Source organism: Rattus norvegicus, chromosome 1 (genome assembly GCF_021556685.1).
Source record: "Rattus norvegicus strain SHRSP/BbbUtx chromosome 1, alternate assembly SHRSP_T2T, whole genome shotgun sequence".
NCBI classification, from domain to species: domain Eukaryota; kingdom Metazoa; phylum Chordata; class Mammalia; order Rodentia; family Muridae; genus Rattus; species Rattus norvegicus.
This window is the reverse complement of record NC_141534.1, coordinates 48,287,260-48,307,869: the sequence shown is the minus strand read 5'-3', so window position 1 is coordinate 48,307,869 and position 20,610 is coordinate 48,287,260. Positions and strand designations below refer to the sequence as shown.

The window sequence follows — 20,610 nt, the reverse complement described above, 5'->3', positions numbered from 1 at the left end:
GGGTCTTTCTAATCATCTTTATAACCCGACTCCATGATTCCTGAGGACGGAATGGGGTCTTTCTAATCATCTTTATAACCCTCACACTCAGAAGACTTGTACTACGTATGTGTTATTTACAGAAACAAATGGCTCTGCCTGTGCCAGGCTTAGGAATGAGGCCATGCCTGGTGGGAGGTTGATGGCCTTGAGCAAGGCTAGAAGGGAAGATGCTGGGGGAACCAAACATAAGGAAATACAGGAATTACCCCTTGGCAGGTGGCGATGCTCAGAGGGGTCAGGGGACTGGGTAATTCCCTGGACAAGCAGGTGGCCAGCTATAATTGTAGGTAAACTCTGTTGACTATGGAAGGCAGGGCAGCTCCATTTAAAAGTTCCCCCGTGGACACCCGAGTGAGATCTGGAGGCTGCAGATCTTGTCACCTGCCTCAGCTCCCATGCAAGGAAAGAATGCCATCCAAGGGGACACCATTCAAGAAAAGGAAGCCAGGTCCTGCCTTACAGCCTTAATTTATGAATGATTAAAGGAAGCTTCCAGACACACAGTTCCAGCTAGAAGCATGACTTCCTATTACGGATGACAGGCTGCCCCCGCCTCTCCAGTTCTCCATGACATGGCCTAGGAAGCCCTGAGAATGGCGAGCAGTCTGGACACCAAGGGTGGCCCAGCCGGATCTAAGACTTGGTGCTGGGACACTTACTTAATCTCTTCTCTGTTTAAAAGGAGACCGGGGAGGCCATGAAAGAGACCTTAGCAGAGCACTAGTAAAGCTGGGCAGGTACTGGAAAGTCACTGAATCGAGGGATAAAAAGTGCTTGTAAAAGTTGTGTTTGAAGGAAGTCAGAGAAGAGAATGAATTAGAAAGAAAGAGAGAGAGAGGGAGGGAGGGAGGGAGGGAGGGAGAGAGAGAGAGAGAGAGAGAGAGAGAGAGAGAGAGAGAGGGAGAGAGGGAGAGAGAGGGAGAGGGAGAAAGAAAGAAAGGTAGGTTAGCTGGAGTGCTGGAGCATTCAATCCCAGCACACAGGAGGCCCAGGCAGACAGATTTCTGTGAGTTTAATGCCAGCCTAGTTTACAGAGCAAGTTCCAGAACAGCCATGGCTATCCATGGAGGAGCTTGGTCTTGAAACAGAACAGAACAGAATAAAACAAACAAAACTTGTCACGCCTCAGAGTGGAGTCCAGTCCTGTACTGGTGTGGCCTGTGGTCCACATGGGTGCTCTGGACCTTTCCTTTCCTTTCTTTTTCTCTTTTCCTTTCTCTCCTTCCCATCCCTTCTTCGAGACCAGGTCTCATTATGTAACTCTGGCTGTCCTGGAACTCACTCTGTAGTCCAGACTGGCCTTGAACTCATAGGGATCCATCTGCCCCTGCCTCCCAGAGTGCTGGGATTAAAGGCGCTCCCACTCATGCCCAGGGAGAGTCCTTGCTTTCTGAGGTACAGGCACAAGCAGTCTTCGTCCTCTAGAGCATCTTGAGAAGCCTGTGGCCCAGGAGAGGGAAACCACAGTGGAGGCTTGAAGCTTCCAATCTAAATGTTAATTACATCCAAATTAAGTTAAATGTTTTTAAAGATTCGAAGTGGAAAATTGCTTTTCTTTAAACCTCAGGCTTTTTTTTTTTAACTTCCAAAATCAGAAGAATTTTCTCTTTGCAAGGTACTTCGTGTTTGTGTTCTAGGACACACATCATTACCTGGCCTTAGGGGTTACACAGCACTCCTAAAGTAATCCTATAGGGACTGTTGAGAATTTAGCTTAGGGAGGGATTTGAGGGCAGAGTCTTCATCACTAAAGAATTTCTATCTCCATCCAGATCTAAGCTGTTAACAGACCCCCACTGCACTCAAGGCTGGGACGTTACCCCTGCATGGTCACTTTGAGACCATTCTTGCTCTTAGACGGGTCTCCCACTTTGCCAGGACTCAGGCACGGCACGACAAAGTACTTAGCATGAGTCATGTTATTTTTAGTGCATATGTGTGAATGTTTGTGTGTATAGGTGCACATGTGTGTGCATGTTTGCATGTATGTGGAGGTTGGAGAATACCACCCTTGGGTGTCATCCCAGGGACACACTGCTCACTGTCTTTTAAGACCAGGTCTCTTAGAGGTCTGGATGTGACCACTGAGGTTAGACTCACTGGCCAGAAAGCCCTGGCAATTCTGTCTCCACAACTCCAGCTCTGGGATTACAAACACAAAACCAACAGGTCTACCATTTTTACATACATGCCAGGGACCCAGCTCCGTCCTGCTGCCTACCCGGCAAGCACCTTTACCAACGGAACCATCTCTCCAGCCTGATTCTTACCATTTAACATCTAATGTTGTTAGACTCAATGCTATTAGGGCTCAATGTTATCGTTCCATTTTATAGTTGGGGAAAGTGGCCTTAGGACCATGTGTTTATCCAAATTCCAAACCTCTTTCTGGGGCTGTCTCTGACACCAGCTATCTGCTGGTCAAGTAGCTAGTTTGTCTCTTCTGAAAGAGCTGTTTGGCTGTGCCATTTCGAGGGCCATGTGCGCTGCTGGTCCAGGGGGCCTAGGCAGGAGGGTACAAGGCACAGTGCCGTGCTGGGGCAGCCTGCTTCTCTCATCAGCAAACACCAGCCCATGTCTAGAGGCCTCTACCCTCCACTGAGAAATCTTTAGGACCTGAAAAGGGGAGACTTATTCTCAGCCAGGAGAACACTGGAAAGTGAAGTCTTTTAATGCAGTCATGGGAATTTGACAGAGTTGCTCAGTGGGCATTACAGCTGGGTCTGTGGAACTCGAGGGGAGGAGTGGGGTATGATGCCAAGCAAGTATCAGGTAGGAGGCTTCTTCCCAGGCCTTCTCATCTCAGCCCCATTCCCCAAATGCATTCTATCTAATTTGCCGAAAAAACAAAAGCCTATGAATTAATGGAGACCCTTTCAGTATTGTTACAGGGTTTCCAATGGGGGCTCAACGTCTTCACTTACAAAGACAGATACATTTAGTGATATCTTTGGGATTGAAATTTAAATGCCAAAAGGCACCATGTCTTATCACTGCTTGCCTGGAATTTACCATTTTGGCATCTCTCTGTGTCTTGTAAATTAAGATTCTTTGGCTTTTAAACCCATTTCTAAAAAAACAAAACAAACTACAACGAAATAGTTTTTCAGTGTAAAAGCAGCCAGTAAATGTAGAATTGCTTGCTGTTTTTGAGCCTGCTTTAAAGTGTCCTTCTCCTCCCCCTCCCTGTCAGCTTTCCCTTCACCGGCCAGGTTGCTAGGTCTCTTTTGCACGTGAGTTTTCAAGGAGTTTGACTAATGGACAGTGACGGTCCTTCCAGTCATCTATCAGGCCTAATTATATCTATCTGTCTCTTCAAACTGTCTGGGTTTGTCATCTGTTTTAACTCCAGGTCTCCAGTGTAATAAATGTATGTCTCTAGGAGAAGGGACAAGCAGGTTCTGGGGAGGCTGGCACTTTGAAGCAAGTCATACTGTAACAGCTGTTTAGAAGTTGTTTTTGCTAAAACCCCCCGACTCCCTACCAAACCCACAACAAAAGCCTGGGGTCTCTGCTTTTATCTTTATTCTGTCTCCCCTGCCTTAGGACCTGGGGTCAGACTCTACATGTGAGCGTGTTGATCAGTCAAGGACCACCCTGTCTAAGCACACTGACCGCTCTCTGTTTCGTCTTGTTCTGGGCTGAGAAAGGGAGATGAGGCTGACTGAAGTATCTTACTGTAGACCTTTCAAAAATGTCTTGCTCCTCAAAACATCTGCCTCCAAGGGCACCCAAAGTCTCTCTAGCCATTGTCCTAAACCTAAATCACCTTAGTACCTGGGAGCATCAGAACTTCACAGACCACCCTGCTTCAAACAGGAAAACCATGGAACATCCTCCTGAGTGAAAAAGACCACTGCATGGCAGAAAGAGACCGGAGATAAAGACCAACCAGAGCACAGTTCCTCGACGTGTTCAACTGTGCAGAACTTTAACCCTGGCTCCAATCCTGCCTGTATTGAAATGCAGTTCAATACTCCAAGGACCCAGGGACAGACTTAGTGTGAAATTCTGCTGCCTTCTGTACTGGCTGGTCCTTACCTAACTCTCCAGGTTCCTCCCGTCCACCAGGGGCAAAGCCCTATTCCCTACACCTACCTTCTTGGTTCTTTTCCCTCATAGCCTGCAGTACCCCCATCCACCCAGGTACCCATGGGAGGGAACATAATCATTTTTTCCCTATGCCTGATTATCCCTCATACCCAGGCAGTCAACAGGAACTGCTAGTTGTTTTTCTAGTCTTTTCTAGCCTTCTGTTTCTGAAGCTCACTGCAGTCTATGTGTCTTGTCATTTGCAGCCTATGTCAGGACCGCTGTACTGGCTGGTTTTGAGTTATCATAGAGAAAGGAGCCTCCCTTGAGGAAATGCCTCCAGGAGATTCAGCTATAAGCCATTTTCTCAATTAGTGATCAAGGCAGGGGAGAGCCCATTGTGGGTGGTGCCATTCCTGGGCTGGTGGTCTTGGGTTCTATAAGAGAGCAGGCTGAGCAAGCCAGGGGAAGCAAGTCAGTAAGCAACATCCCTCCATGGCCTCTGCATCAGCTCCTGCTTCCTGACCTGCTTGAGTTCCTGTCCTGACTCACTTTGGTGATGAACAGCAGTGTGGAAGTGTAAGCTGAATAAACCCTTTCCTCCCAACTTGCTTCTTGGTCATGATGTTTGTGTAGGCATAGAAACCCTGACTAAGACAATCATTGTCACCTATTCTGGGAAGCCCCTTCAGTGTGGCCTCCCCACATTGTTGCCAGTGGGACCTTTCAATACAAATGAAGGGGGTTGGGGATTTAGCTCAGCGGTAGAGCGCTTGCCTAGCAAGCACAAGGCCCTGGGTTCGGTCCCCAGCTCCGAAAAAAAAGAAAAAACAAACAAATACAAATGAAGTCTCACTAGCTCCTTGGCCTGTGTCCCCTGGGTGATGCTTGGTGAAGGTGTCTGGCTCTCTTCTGGATGATGGCACCCTGCATGTCTGTGTTGCTCAGAGTCCTGATGACCCGGTTTTCCCATGAGCCACCCCTAACTCTCACCTTTTCTTCCTCATGGAACCACGACAGGTACACCTTCATCTGCACTGTATATTGGCTTTCCTCACTATACCTTCTTTTGGGCCACTGCCTATAAAAACAACAACAACCACTACTACAATTACAAAAATCTGGTGGATCTGCAGTTAGGCAGGACATGTTTGTCATAATGACCCTGGACATTCTAAGTTGAGGTCCCAATGTGTGTGGTCTGCGCTCTGGTCTGCGCTCTTATCAGACATTATACGGTTGGAAGCACATGGGTCTCTAACTCAGTGTCCTGAATTCCGGTCCTGGCTTGTTGCCTGTTGAGAAATGCCACCCAAAGTTCTTCTCAGTTCTTACACTGTGATCCCATTTTAAGAACGGAAGTCAACTGTGACTGCTCTGAGGACATGTGGAAGTGCTGGTAGGCCTCAGCAGAGAAACTCTAAAGGAAGAGCTTAACGAAAACTGAAGCTCTGGGAGACCCCCCAGAACTATGCAGTGGCTCTAAAAGCAGTCAGGAGGTAACAGTGTCCTAAAGTAGCCCCACCAGCAGACTTGGGCCTGTGTGGGCATCTTTGACTCTAAACACGAGGTACTGCTTTTGTCTCATGTTGATCATAGGAAGCGTGCAAGCACTCCACTGAGTCACTGTGGTCTAGGCAGGAGAGTTTAATTAATTCTCTAAACTAAGGCTTTCAAAGGAACAGGCAGAAGCCTCTCTCTCACGGTAAAGGCAGCTGCGTAGTTTATGGGGCCCGCTGTGGAATGGAACCATGGGACAGTTTATATAAAAGCTGTTCAGAACTTTGAGATGCTTCCAGAAGGGCATGACATCCACCTTGGACTGGGAGAATGGACAAGTTGTACATCTCTGGAGCCACTCGCCGTCTAATGGCCCGGAAATGAGACTTTCTGAGCCATGGCAGATGAACATGTAGAGGTCCCCTGGCTTTTTGGAAGGGTTCAAGGAGGATGTGTTAGACCAAAGCATAGTGGGGAGTCTGGGAACAGGCATTAAACCTAAGAGCAGCCAGCAGCAGGTCCACAGGAGCAATCTGAGGCAGGAGGATTAAGCCCTCCGTGCTCAGAGGGAATTCACCACCATCCTCTGAAAGCTGTCAGTCACAGGCTGGGATGGAGAGACTTCTGGCTGCTGTCATTGTCATGCCAGGGTGAGGCCAACCAGCTAGAGGTATGATGATGGGAAGAAAGATAGGATGTCGGGAGAGACCATGGAACCCAGAGAAGAGAGTCAGCCAAGGGCCAAACCACCCTGCCTCTCCTCTGCTCTCTTTTATAGTTCTAGAAACTGTTTTAACCTCTACGGTGTGGTTCTTAGCAGTCTTTTCATTTCCTAGTGCTTGGAAAAGCTGTTGAAAACTACTGGCCTGTCTCAACCTGCCCCCCTAGAAAGTAATTTACATTTCCTGAAGCCTTGCTCCTGGACACCAGGGCAAAGATTACAGGCTATAAATGTAGATCATAGAAACCAAAGTGACTTATTTCAACACCTAATTTAAAATTGTTTTATTGTAAGAGGACAGGTCAGCAAGTGTCTTTCACAGAGGGGCTGCTTTCTTGCCCTGTGGCATGGGAACATGACATCCTTAGGGTCTCAGGGACAGCTATAAAAGCCCAGCCGTGGGTGGGCGGGTAAGTACTGTGGCTTGCCTGATGTTACTAAGACTCTTACTCAGAAGGGAAGTGATTTTGCTTGCCCTTTAACCCTAGGTTCTTTTAACTAACGATCAGGGTCAAGTAGTAGAATAGGTCAGTAAGTTAGTGGGTCATGACCAGCACCAAAAAGAACCAAAAGACCACACTGGGCATACCACGTGGTAAGCAATACATCTAAGGACTTCATCTCTGAGTGGGGGCTACTGAGATCCCACTGAAAAGTGTATTTCTTACTGAGAGCTGCAGGAAAACACAAGGAGGAAAGCTATTGCTTTAGGGCACAGGGAGGCCCTGAACTGTTTGCGGAGTAAACAGGCACATGCTAAGATGTTCTATAATAGGCCTAAGTCTGTGAGTCGTTCTCATGATAGCTTTTCCATCCCGCAAGAAGGAGAGCAGGGACTGGTCAGACTTAACACTTAAAACATCTATACCCCGAGGGTCTGTGGTGTGTGTGTGTGTGTGTGTGTGTGTGTGTGTGTGTATGTGTGTGTGTATGTGTGTGTGTGTATGTGTGTGTATGTGTGTGTATGTGTGTGTGTGTATGTGTGTGTGTATGTGTGTGTGTATGTGTGTGTGTATGTGTGTGTATGTGTGTGTGTATGTGTGTATGTGTGTGTGTATGTGTGTGTGTGTATGTGTGTGTGTATGTGTGTGTGTATGTGTGTGTATGTGTGTGTGTATGTGTGTGTGTATGTGTGTGTGTGTATGTGTGTGTGTGTGTGTGTGTGTGTGTGTATACATGTGCATGTATGTTTCAGTTGTTCTCTGTCTTATTTTCTCCCTGGATAATTTTCCACATGTAGTAGGCAGGCCAAAGAGCCTGAGGGTTCTCTCTGCTCCTTTCTTAAGCGCTGGGTGATTATAAGTTAGGTGTCACCATGCTAAGTTAAAAAAACAAAAGAAAACAAAACCCATGTTGCCTAGGGGATTGAATTCAGACCCCGCATGTCCTCAGGCCTATGTGGCAAGTACCTGGCCCAGTGAGCTAGCTGTCTTAACCAGTTCTGGAACCTAGCCTGCCCTTCTCAGAGGTTTGAGGAAGGTGAAGGAAACCTTGTCTCTTTCCAGTTGGGAGCACTGTCCTCACTATAGATCTGGAAGAGCAAAGAGTTTAGAAAAGCTTCCTTCTTCTCCAAAGAGAGGACTAGAACAGAGGTGGGAATAGACGCCCAAGAGAAGTCTTGATTTAATCCTCTCCTGGGCCAGTGTTGTCCTTAAGTGCTACTGCTGGGGAATTGCCACCTTGGAGAGAAACAACTCTCAGACTTATACGCAGATGTGCATGGATGTGCCATGACAGCACAGGTCTTTAGTGATAAGGAAGAGTATAAAGAACGGGCTAGAGGAGCGGGGGTCTGGGAGGCCTCCAGGAGGCAATGCATACCAAAATGTAGCATTGAGAAAGGAGACAGAGGCTGGGGTCTGGGCCAGAAGGCATGAGAAACATGATACAGTTGGAGCATAAGGCTTGTGGGATGCTCATAGGGCTCATGGACCTTCAGACAGGTAGGAGGCATGACTGGTGGCTAAATTCTGCTTGGGGTGGTTATTCCAGTGTCAGAAAGAAGGTGGGTTGTGTGGGGAGCAGGAATTTGCGTTGGAGGTTCTCTAGGAGACTCCTGTGCAGGTAAGAGACATTGGTAGTCTGTGGCTGCTGTGGCAGGGCAGAGAGAGAGAGAGAGAGAGAGAGAGAGAGAGAGAGAGAGAGAGAGAGAGAGAGAGAGAGATGCAGTTGGAGGTCTACCTGGTAAATAAAATCCTAAGACGTGGGGAGGTGTGGTAGGGAGGTGTCCCTTGGGACTTTCTGAGGAACACTGACATTCAGTATGTCACCAGGGAAGACTGATGTTAGGAATCGATGTCTCCCCAAGTGCAAGTACCTGGTATCAGCTAAATCTACCAAGTCTGGAGCTTGGAAGAGAGATTTGAGCTAGAGTTAAAAAAAATGTTCAGAGAGACTTCTGGAGAACAGAGTGGGGCATGTACAGAGCCGAGTTCACATTCTGTGACACACAGGCACAGACCGTGAAAGAAGGAAGGACAGAGCAAGCACAAGAAAGAGCAGCAGGAGAGGGGAGGGGAGGGAGAGAGGGAGGGAGAGAAGGAGGGAGGGAGGGAGAGAGGGAGGGAGGGAGGAAGAGAAGGAGGGAGGGAGGAAGAGAAGGAGGGAGGGAGGAAGAGAAGGAGGGAGGGAGGGAGAGAAGGAGGGAGGGAGGGAGAGAAGGAGGGAGGGAGGGAGAGAGGGAGGGAGGGAGGAAGAGAAGGAGGGAGGGAGGGAGAGAGGGAGGGAGGGAGGGAGGGAGAGAGGGAGGGAGGGAGGAAGAGAAGGAGGGAGGGAGGGAGAGAAGGAGGGAGGGAGGGAGGGAGAGGCAGGGGCGAGGGGAGTCTGGCCAACAGAAACAGACCTCAGTGGAGTAATTACTCTGTTTTTTTTTTCTGGGTGTTGAAGGAAAGTATTTTTAAAACTGACTGCATTTAGACAATTCCAGAGAAAGCAAGAAAGCACTTGGCCAGAGGTTGCCCCGCTGTTGGCTTAGACACAGCAGCACACACAGCCTTGCACATAGCGCCTTTCGGAACTGTGCATGAACATTAACCCCAGACAAGATGAACCAACACTCCAGGAAGTCTGTGGTTTAGACATTTCTGTTGGTGCAACACATGCTTTAAGTTTTTCCTATTAAATAGGAAGTCTTGTTCTTTTGTTCTTAAACGCACTGATTCCAGGAGCTATCATACAGTACAAAATTTAATGCAAATGTACCATGTTAAATCATTATGGCCATCTAGGGAAGACATTTTGGAGCTGGAGAGATAGATGGTCCAGCATCTGCAAAGAGGCTACTCTTGCAGAGGACTTGGGTTTAGTTCCCAGCACCCACATTGGGCAGTCTACAATCACCTGTAACTCCAGCTTCAGGGGTTTGGACACCCTCTTCTGGCCTTCAGGGGCATCTGCATATATGTGTATATACAGAAAAGCAAGCACATACACACATAAAATTTAAAAAGAAAGCAGGTCTTAAAAGTGCATGTTCACAAGGGTCCAGGTCTTACATGAGAAGATAGGACAGGCACATCTAGAAAGACCACAGGGCAGCTCTGTCTCCATGGATGGGTGGGTTTCCCATTGGACACTTATAATCTGTGTCTAATAATGTGTGGCCTTCCCAGGTCGTTAGGCTGTGGGCAGAGAGAGAGCTGACTCTGCATGGGGAGAACTCTGGCCCCTCTGGAACAGTCTCATGCTGTAATGAACAAACTGACATTCTGGGCACAGATACCCCTCCCCAAAGGGACAGTTCTGGTCTTGGCACACCAACAAAAGCTGGGTTCCTCGGTCCAAGATTAGATCCTCCAGTGAGTGGTCCTACCTTTCTAGTGTGAGTGATCTGAGCCCTGCCTCTTCTCATTGGGTGATCAGCTCCTTCCTACACCCCTGACTCCAGGAGCTGCCCAGGAGTGACAGACACCTAGAACACAAGACCTTCAGAGCAAGGCTCATTAAAACTTCAGATTCCCAAACTCTGACTCTAGGGAAGGTCTATTAAGCCTATCTTGTCTGTGGGGCAAAGGTGAATGGGGTCATTGCTGGAACCACAACAATGCCATGTAAGGGGTCTGTGGGAGTATCTGCAGCCACCTCTGTGAAGCACCATGATGCTCGATCCCTGATGATGTGGAAACATTTCCAAGTAGCACGCTAGCGTGCTCTTTATCCCCATGAAGAAGAGACCTCAGGCCAGCTACTAGCTGAAGCGCTACTCGGAGTCCAGCCTCTGCTCTAACGCCACCCCTCGGTATTTGTGATGGACTCGCCTTCTCTGTGGGCTCTGCCTCTGAGCTTCTTCATATGTGTCTGCATCTGTTCCCTTCTATGGCCCCAGCAAAGGGAAGATGTTGCTTAGGAGAGAGCTCACAGTGGGGTCTTCTGTGGAGGCATCTGTAACACTTTTTATTTAAGACAGTCGAGAAGCCTGCCCTGTTCACCAAACACCTGTTAATGCTCTTTCCAATGCCATAGCACCTTGTAAACCATACACGGCTGAGCAAAAGACAAGGATACCTGTTGGGGATGGGGAGTGGGGTGGTTTGAATATGTTTGGTCCAGGGGGTGGCACTATTTGGAGGTCTGACCTTGTTGGAAGGAGGTGTGGCCTTGTTAGAGGAAGTGTGCCACTGTGAGCGTGTGCTTTAACACATTCCTCCTGGCTGTCCGAGGTTGTCTGTCTTCTCCTAGCAGCCTTCAGATGTAGAACTCTCAGCTCCTCCTGCACCATGCCTGTCTGGATGCTGCCATGCTCCCGCCTTGGTGATAATGGAGTGAACCTCTGAACCTGTAAGCCAGCCCCAATTAAGTGTGGTTTTTATGAGAGTTGCCTTGGTCACGGTGTCTGTTCACAACAGTAAGACCTTTAGCTAAGACCGGGAGACAACTGGCTAGGGGTACCTGCTGAACAGCTCTGGGCATCACTTTAGGCACAACATCATCCTCTCCCAGCTTTTGGGGAGTCCCATCTCACATGAAAAAAGCCATGGCCCCAGATATCTATAGGGGTTCCTCTTCTTGGTGCAGTTGTTCTGGGTTTTCCCAAGGCCTCTGCTCCCTTGGCTTCTGGCTGCACATACGGCATCCTCACTCTGCTCCCATGCCTGCCTGTTGCTTTTCCCCTCCCATTACTTCCCCGCATCTCACTCTTTGTCTCCCCCCCCCCCCGCCCCCGGCCCCCTGTGTCTGACTTTACAGGTACCGGCATGCATCATACTTTGGGCTCTGTAAAGCTCATTCTGTTTCTGTGTCCTCACATCAGTTTTAAGCTGCCACAGACAAAGTTCTGGATGGACATCTATAGCTTATAGACTCAACCCATCAGCTAGGACACAGTAAACACACGAAAATGTGCCTTATTATTATCTTTTAAAGCCGTGATGTCCAGCCCTCTGACACTACAATGTGACCGATAAAGATGCTGCACCACATTTGTGACTATCATGGGCTACAAGCAGCCCGGAGGCTGCAGCTTCCACATGTGTTTTTTAAAGCCTTAAGTTAACATGTGGGAAATGTTAAAATCTGGGAGTCAGAGGAATAATCTCCTTTGTGCCCTGGTAGTCCCGCCTCTGATAAGTTTCTAGGCTCCATACAGGCCTCACCACGCCTCAGACGCTACCTTGGTCTTCTACAGTAAATCCTTGCTCTGTGGCCAGTGTTCTATCTCCCGGCTCTATCCTACAGTTCGCTTTGCAGTGTGTACACAGGGCACACTTTGAGACGCACGAGGTCACCCGTCATTTGTCCTCATGGTAAGATGGAACTCAGATGGGGTGCTCTCTCTCAGCGTATGAATGTCTTCCTCATACGCTCCCACATGACCTGTGTGTTCCTGTGTGTCGTTTATTTCCTGTGTCTGCAGGCCTACGTGTAAGCTGATGGGGCAAGACACTCATTCACCCCTATTTCCCCATATCCACTTAGCATAGAGACAGGGCACACCAACAGTTAGTCTGTGGTTCATAACTGGGCAAGTGTACACAGTGCCCATAGCCCTAAGGGGTCCTTAGCTCTAGTACCCACTGCCCATCTTGGCACAGTGCGCCCCAATCCAGGGGCACATTTACCAGTGGCTTGTTATTCTGCTACAAAGTGTCAGCATGGCCAGAGATGGGAAGATGTATCGTGCTTCGTTCAATTCCTTGGTGAAAAACAAACCCATAAATCAGGTGGGGTAGGAAGTGGTTTCCCGAGCATAAATCCTTAGGAAACTGGTTACTTTTAGCATAAACAAATGGCTCATTCCTCTGCTGTACACTGTTGTGAGTTTAACTCCCAAGAGGCAAGAATATCCTTCAATACTATAGCGTCTTTGCCAACTTGTAGTGGGCAGGCATGTAATACAAGCCATCCTAAGAGTGTTTGGGGCTTCAAAACAACTGTGACAGCACCAAATATTTACCTGTAGGAAGGTTCTAGTTTCCGAATATTATATTCCTAATATACTTCCCTTTCTCCCCAGTATATTGTTTTTTCTGCTCCCCAATTAGTTTTTGAGACAAGGTCCCTCGAGTTAGCCATGACTCACTTAGTCCTGGAACTCACTATGTAGACCAGGCTGGCTTTTAACTCAGAGATCTACCTGCCTCTGCCTCATGAGTGCTGGAATCAAAGGCATGTGCCAGCATGCCCAGCTTTTCCCAGTACTTCTGAGTGACATAAAGGACGGGACAGGATCAGTTGGGGATAAAGGACTTCTCAACAGTGCTGACATAGCACTGGTGGTCCATTTATTCTGAACAGAGCATCGAGAACGGCTACACATTCTGTCTTCTCTCTTGTAATGAAGTAATTCAAGTCACTGACACCAAGTGCTGCCCTCCCCAGGGACACTACAGGAGGTACTGAGGCCAGCCTCCTACCCTCAAGAAGCTGTGTGCTACATACACATCTGTGCTTGGGTTGAAACAGGAAAGGAAGACAGGAAAAAAGAATGAATTTAAGGTATTTTTTTAAATTATATTTTTACTCTATCTATCTATCTATCTATCTATCTATCTATCTATCTATCTATCTATGATGGCAGGTGTATTCACACCATAGTGTATATGTGGAAGGTGGACCCAGGTCCCTTCAAGAAAGATCAGACTTGGAGGAGGGCCCCAAAAATGGATATGGACCTCTGGGCCAGCAGGCTTCAGCCATGTGAGAAGGGGCTTTTCCTAAGCTTAGCGTCAGGGGCTCTTGTGGGTCCCTCCTCAATTAGTGAGTGAGAATGAATGTGAGCATGGGCTGCCCGTGGAGACAGCAGGATAAGGAATCACACATGCCCACCAGCCTTTAGAGGTCTGATAGGCTCTGGCCAGCATCTACCAAAGCCCGGCCAGCTCATGCAAGGTCATAAATGAATGCAACTTGCTAGCGCACCCTGCAGGACGGTAGTGGGATTGACTATAGACCAGAGACAGTGGTCAGTGCTGTACATCTCATCAATTCCATTACCTGTCTTCGAGGGACAAGCAGCACACAGAGACCAACCCCCGAGGTAAGCGACTACACGTAATTGCAGGCCAGCAATCCAAGGGCGCAGGCCTCAGCTTCCTACAGAAGGCTTCTGTGGAGGCTCGTCACGTCTTTATCCAGAACAGACAATAATTACATCCCCACGGGTCTGGAATGGGATTTTTAAAATAAACAATCTTCCTCTCCTGAAAACATACTCTTTCTGTTTCACTCAGTTCTCTACTGGAAATATTTTCAACCCTTTAGAAAATAAAACAGCGTATTCCAACAAGCCAAACTGTTTTCATGCCTTGTCTTTTTTTGAGCATATAAATACGTATTAGGCTTTCAGAATTAAGGGACATGATGTCCATTATCCAACTGTCCAGCATTTTTCAGCTCAGTCCTGCCCGAGTCTACCAACAGTGTGCTGGGAGTGTGAAATACTGAATGTCCATGACCCAACAGAGCACAAATTCCTTAGACGAAATTTCAGGGCTGGCAAGTTACATGCCTTTTTACAAAAAGTATACGTGCGTGTGTGTGTGTGTGTGTGTGTGTGTGTGTGTGTGTGTGCGCAGAACATGAGACCACCCTATTGTTTTGCTAAGTGGACACAACATCAAACTGCCTCAGGATTCATCTTTCTCCCGGTAAACTAGTGAGGCTCTCAGGCTCATCAGGGGAGCGTCTTTGTGCGGCCATGGGAGGTTAACACAGAGAGTCACTCCTGGCTAACGTACACAGAGTAAGTGACCGTGGAGGCTCGGCTGTGAATGAGACCTCTATATCACACCCACTATCCCCAAGGTGCAGGGGACATCGTGTAAGAGGAAGCAGAGAGACTAAGAGTCAGAGGTTGGGAGGGCTGCAGTGATCTGTCTTTTGGACATGACAGGACAGATGGACCCATGAATCCCCAAGAGCTGTGGTTGCCCGCACAGGATCAAGTCAGTCAACACTCATGTGTGGTGCCGGGAGGGCAAACGAGCCCCCAGCCCTGGATATATCTGTTGGCAGTTGATGTCTGCTCGGGAAAGGAGTCTTTAGAGGTGTGGCCCCCTTGTATCCTGAAAATGCTACAGTGGATGGGCCCCCATCCATGTGTACATGGGCAACACACGTTAGAGCCAGTGGGTTATAAAGGGAGCTGGGAGGAGCTGGAGATGAAGGGGGTGAACGAGATCAAAGCACGCTGTGTGCGTGCTCGGTATTCTTGAGGGATACATATTATAATTTAGAACTCCGAATGCTGTAGCTTTCTTTTGTGTTCCTCCTGTTGTCAGTTTCTACTGTGTCGCAGCCAGCTGTCACAGCTGTGGCACTGAAGACGACCTGACCCTCGAGAAGCTTTTCTTCAGAACTTTTTGTTTGGCTGTCTGCACATCCATCTTTGTGGTCGACTTCTAGCCCCTCCCCCAGCCCCAAGTCATGAGATGAGAGCTCGCACATTCTCTGCTTTCAAAATTTTGGGGTTAGTTTTGAAGCCTACTACGGTTGATTTCTGCTCCTGCTACATGGACAGCTGATATGGGCAAGTCCATTCCATAGAACTACATCTCGACTCCACCTTCTATTGGTATCTTTGCCTTCTTTTTGTATTTTGTTGACCTAAGTGATTGAAATAAAGGAGGGAGGTTGTTTTTCGCTGGCCTCATCTTATACCAGGCTATGCTTAAATTTTCTAAAAATGGTTGCTTCCTATGTTTTATGCAGCGTCAGCTGATGCGTGAGTGTGGATGACAATTTTCAACCATACTCTACACCACCATATAATTACTCTCTATCTACGGAGCGTAGCAGACACAATGCCTTGAGCTCTGTGTGCTCTGCTCTGAAACGCTGTCCCTGAGGACTGACTTTTACTTTGACGTATCTAGGGTAGCACAGTGCCTGACACGTACATGTGCAGGAAACGTTGGTGAGATGCAAACATGTTTCTGGAGGCACATGGGTGCTTGGGTTCCCGGGAGCAAACAGATGCCATCTTTCTCTATTCCCCTTGCAAGATACAATTTCTGTCAAAATAATCAGCCCTTACCAGACACAAATATCTAAGAAGAAATTACAGGACACTAGCCTGTATTTAAAGGCAGATGCCAAGCCAAACTCTGCCATTGCAAACAATGGGGGCTATGTGAAGCAACACTTGGGATCTAGTGTAGGTGGTTAGCACACAGGCAAGGTGATCCAGTCTCAGCTGGCACCACGAAGGAAGCTACCAGAGCTACCAGAGGGAGTGCTGTGGGACAGGAGGGCCCACATGGTAAATGAGGTGTGGTTTTCCCTGCAGAGGTCTCTGGACACTGTTGCCAGGCAGATCAGGGTTTGCTTTGGGTGAGGGAGGCCAGCACTGCCTGGTGCTCCCAGAGCCTGGCATAGCCCCAGGGCTTTGGGCATTCCCTCTTTTGCTCTCTCAGACCCTGCAGTTTTATGATCCTGTAGGTACAGAGAAGGTCTTTTACCCAGAGAACACAGTGGATCAAGGACCAGGCAGCTATGGCTCCAGAGGGTCATTCTTAGCTTGTAGCTGAGATCCCTCCCTCTAGGAAATGGTCAATTTACAGAGGCTTCATCTTCATGGTTGGGAAACATCCTTATTGATTCGCCCATAATGTGTGATTACTTTCAAGGGAGCACCTTCTCGTTACGAATTGATGGTATGTTAAAAATACCCAATTCAGGTTGTTCTTCCAGAAGACAGGGGTTGACTCTCAGCACCCATATGGTGGCTCACAACCATCTGTAACTCCACTTCCGGGAGAGTCAATGCTCTCCACCGGCCCTTGCTGGTGACAGGAACACAAGTGGGACACAGGCATACATACAGGCAAGACATCTACACACATAAGACAGTATCAAAATTAAAAATCTATTCTGAGAATGACACAGCAGTAACTGTGGTAAAAGCTGCTGGTTCCTCTAACACCGATGGGGCCCGGGAAAGAACTTGGGCTGCCAGTCAGGGAAAGGTAGAGAACAGGTTCTGGGGCAGGGGTGTAGGCTGCTCACAGTCACTTAGAGACCCAGTGAGCTTTGCTTTGTTTACTGGCGTCTCCTACCAGCCTTGCCCTAATGACTGGAGAGCTGTGAGGTCCTAAGAGAGCAGGGGCGGCTCTGGACCTGGATACTAAACGCTTAAAAGTATTCTGTGGGGCCGGTAGATGATTCAGTGAGTTTGATTCAAAGCTTGATGACCTGAGCTCAATCCCAGGAGCACAAATGCAGGAGGGAAGAGAGCAGACTCCTTCAGGGTGTCCCATGACTTCTACACACATGCCACGGCATGTCTGCGTGCACCCATGCTCTCCCCAACATAAAGTAACGTAAAAATATTCATAAGTGCCAACGTTGCCCAGATGAACAGACAGCCTCAAATAGTCTATTCCGGATTGCCTGGATGAATAGACAGCCTCAAATAGTCTATTCCAGATGTACATAAGTGAACTAGTTAGAGGAGGAGGATGATCCAGAGAAAGAGACAGACACAGCAGCTAAACAACAGCCGCGTGAGAGAGACAAAGAAAATATTGATGTGCTATTATCGAAGGTTGTCAAGAACCTATCCATAGATCGGGGTACTGCCTATGCCTGCCAGGATGAACCTTGTTTGTGTGTGTGTGTGTGTGTGTGTGTGTGTGTGTGTGTGTGTGTGTTTTTACATCTTTTTGTATATCCATATACATGGGTGTGTACATAGGTGTAGAGGCCACAAATCAATATCGGTAGTTTGTTAATGTATTCATAGCTTATTTTTGGAGACGAGTTCACTCACTGACCTTGAGGCTCACCGATTCTGCTAGATGAGCTGGCTGGCCAGTAAGCTGCCCGATCTGCCTGTCTCTGCCTCCCTAGCACTGGGATTAGAGACATGCGCTGTTGGATCTGGCTTTGTACACAGGTACTGAGGATCTGAACTCAAGTCTTCACACTTGTGGGTCAGATACATCACCTACTGAACCATCTCCACAGGCTCTGAATCTTGTCTATATCAGATAGCTGGACATAGCACAGCTGGCTTGGGGTGGGGATGTTGGTGTCGATATGTACAGTCCCTTTGTGTGTGCAATGATTGACTGAGATACTTTAGTGGGTGTGACCTTACTTAATCCTTAGACAAAACTTACAAGCTATACTAGGCTCACCTTGTTTTATAGGGTTGGAAATAGCAGGGAGTAGTGAGAAAGCTTTCTCAGCTTCCGAGGGTCTTCATTGATAAAACCAGACCACAGGCCTGGGTCCGTGTGTTGAAAGCCAGATCCCAGCCCTTGGGTTCTTCCTACTGTTTTCTGTGGCTGCACCAGCACTTGGTCCTCAAGAAAGCTCTTCTCTGAGCCCTCAACTCGTAATGCAAAGCTCTTATGACTTGACTCTCATCTAAAGTTTATTTAACAGAGAAAAAGGATTCTCTGAGTTAACCTAGAAATCTGCCTTTTGCTGTTTCCTCTCCTATAATTCAAGAGAGCAATTATCCACCATGCTTGGGAAGTGACAACCCAAAGCCACTCCTGTGAGGGAAGGGAAGCCCGTATTCTAACCTGGGCTTCCAACACACCACTGTCTTCTTTACTTCCTGTAAAAGTAGAGCTGTTTTGGTAAAAACCTTCTATCTAAAAACACACCAGCAGCAACCTTGCAATTACACTCCTCTGTGGGTGACTTCTGCCTCCCGCTCTATTTCCTGAATGCAGAGGTCTAATCTGTGGCCTGTCACACCAAAGGCTGGTGTAGTGCTATTAACTGGAAAAACCGAGAATATGTATATGTAGGCCTGGATAACACTGTGTGTGTGTATGTCTGTGTGTCTGTGTGTGTGTGTGTCTCTGTGAGTGTATCTGTATGTCTCTGTGCGTATCTGTCTTTGTGCATCTCTCTCTCTCTCTCTCTCTCTCTCTCTCTCTCTCTCTCTCTCTCTGTACCCGTGTGTATGTCTGTGTGTATGTCTGTCTATCTGTCTCTCTGTGTGTCTGTCTATGTCTCTATGTAATGCAATTAATAGCTTTATTTTAAACTGACTGCCTGTTACCTCACCTGTCAGAGACCGGGTTAAGATCAGCCCCAGCACTGTGAACCAAACCTCATAGGCCCTATCAGGCTGTCTCCTTAGGCTGGGCTTCCTCTTCCTGCACCCCCCACCTCCCCTGCCTCAGGCCTTGTCACTTTCTCTCTTTTCTCTTTCCCTTTAATGTCTCTGGTTTGTGGAACACGGCCAAGCTTGCACGGAGACTGCTGGGCTGCTGTTGTGACCAAGCCCATTGAGGGCTGGTGGCTCTTGCTTTCACAATCGGTAGAGTCCACCAGCAGCGACACTATCTCAAACTGTTTTACTCTGGCAAAAACATGCCATCAACTGTGAAAATTCACACATAACTTTGGCAAGGAGATTTACACCCTGTTTGCCTGGCTTCTTTAAGAGACACACGTGCCTGTGGGCCACGTGGGCCAATACTGGGACTACATGAATCTGTAGGAAGTGACAAGACTCAAGCAGGAATTTCCAAACCATAACCAACTATGAGATTGGAAAAGTTTTCTCTTTTAAGCATGATTACAGCTTTGGCCCAGAGACAGGAAACGGGATTGAGACAAATGGGTACCAATGAGAAAGTGGGGACAGAAGGCGGCTAGAAATGGGTACAGATTTCACAAACGATAAGGAAGGAAACACTTCAGATTTGTAGACAACATTTCTTATTTAATCAAAATGCAGCCTAGGATAGGCCGCACCCCCGACTCTGCACACACAGGAGAGAACATGAGAAATAACCAGAGTGCTGACGTGACAGTCTAGTCCATCCTGTACCCATCCCGGGGTCAAAATGAAAACCTAAGGAAAGGTCCCGAGGCTGCTCGCACCCTTTCAGGCTGTTCCCTGGATGGCACTGGGGTCACCATGCTGTCTAGTCCCAAATGTTCTCAAGGTAGGTGTGGAACAGCCACCGGGAGAGGTATTACCACCAAGGGTACCTAATCACACCTAAGCCTGACCTATGGCCTTAGGGGCCCCATGTGCCCTGCAAGGAGAACAAGGTCTGATTCTGTTTTCATAACTTAGAGTGTGACATCGTATCAAGGATTTGCCTAGACAAAGCCTCTCAAAAACATCTAGGTATAGCAGCAACAGCAGCAGCAGCAGCAGCAGCAGCAGCAGCAGCAGCAGCAGCAGCAGCAGCAGCAGCAGCAGCAGCAGCAGCGGCTAAAGCCTGTTCCAAGCCTGACATTATCCTGATGGATTTGTGCCTGTCTGTTTGTGTCATTTTTCAACTGTCCACTATAGGGATGAGGAAACCACAGTAATGTTTAAGTAGCTTGTCTAAGTCATGCAGGGAACATTTAGAGCTTGGCTACCCCATGCCACACCTCTGGCTCCTTACTACGTGGGAAGGGAGAAGAAAAGCCCAAGTTTTTTTCACAGTGGATCACAAACTAACAGAAATTTAAGTTAATGGAAACCAAGACAAATACAGACAGAGAAAACATGGCCCTGGCATCCAACTGCACATTATTAAAGTTAGGAGAAAGCGAATTTAAGATTAATATGATTTCTTAGTGTGGTGGGAGTTACATTATAAAATTTATGTTTTTGCCCCTCAGGTAGAATTGAGACTAGAAAATCCTGACACTGAAAGAGAGTGGTAGAAATCAATAATGTGTTTGTGTTTCTGAGGGAGACATGGTTCTGAGGGTACCCGTCTCCTTCCAGGTATGAGGGAGGGGCAATGTTTTTATTCTCACGCCCGTGGAGGCTGGTTGTAGGAACTCCGGTCTTCTGCAGGATGGCCAAACCTTACTGTCACCATCCTCTCTTGGGGGCTATGTTTAGGATGGAGGATGGCTATGAATACCAGTTCTCAGTCTAAAGGAAGAGGAAGTCCTGCCACAAA

At 47.9% G+C, this 20,610-nt stretch overlaps 1 protein-coding gene across 9 annotated transcripts in view; it reads right to left on the bottom strand.

Moving 5' to 3' along the window:
* Zdhhc14 (zDHHC palmitoyltransferase 14) overlaps positions 1-20,610 on the bottom strand; it is a 270,303-nt gene that overhangs the window by 57,323 nt on the left and 192,370 nt on the right.